The following is a 356-nucleotide window of genomic DNA, read 5'->3' on the forward strand; positions in this document are numbered from 1 at the left end:
GTACTGGTCAGGCTGGGGCTGTACCGGGCAGACCAGGGCTGTGCTGGGCAGACAGGGGCTGTACTGCTCAAACTGGGCTGTACTGGGCAAACTGGGGCTGTACTAGGCAGACTGGGCTGTACTGGTTAGACTGGGGCTGTACTGGTCATACTGGGCTGTACTGGGCAGACTGGGGCTGTACTGCTCAAACTGAGTTGTGCTGATCAGACCAGGGCTGAACTGGTCAGACTGGGCTGTACTGGTTAGACTGCGGCTATACTGCTCAAACTGGGCTGTGCTGGTCAGACCAGGGCTGTACTGGTCAGACTGGGCTGTACTGGGCCCCCCTGGCCCTGCTCCCACGCTGGCGCCGTCCC

This window comes from Mesitornis unicolor, unplaced genomic scaffold, assembly GCF_000695765.1.
Source record: "Mesitornis unicolor isolate BGI_N332 unplaced genomic scaffold, ASM69576v1 scaffold42019, whole genome shotgun sequence".
In the NCBI taxonomy this organism is placed as follows: Eukaryota; Metazoa; Chordata; class Aves; order Mesitornithiformes; family Mesitornithidae; genus Mesitornis; species Mesitornis unicolor.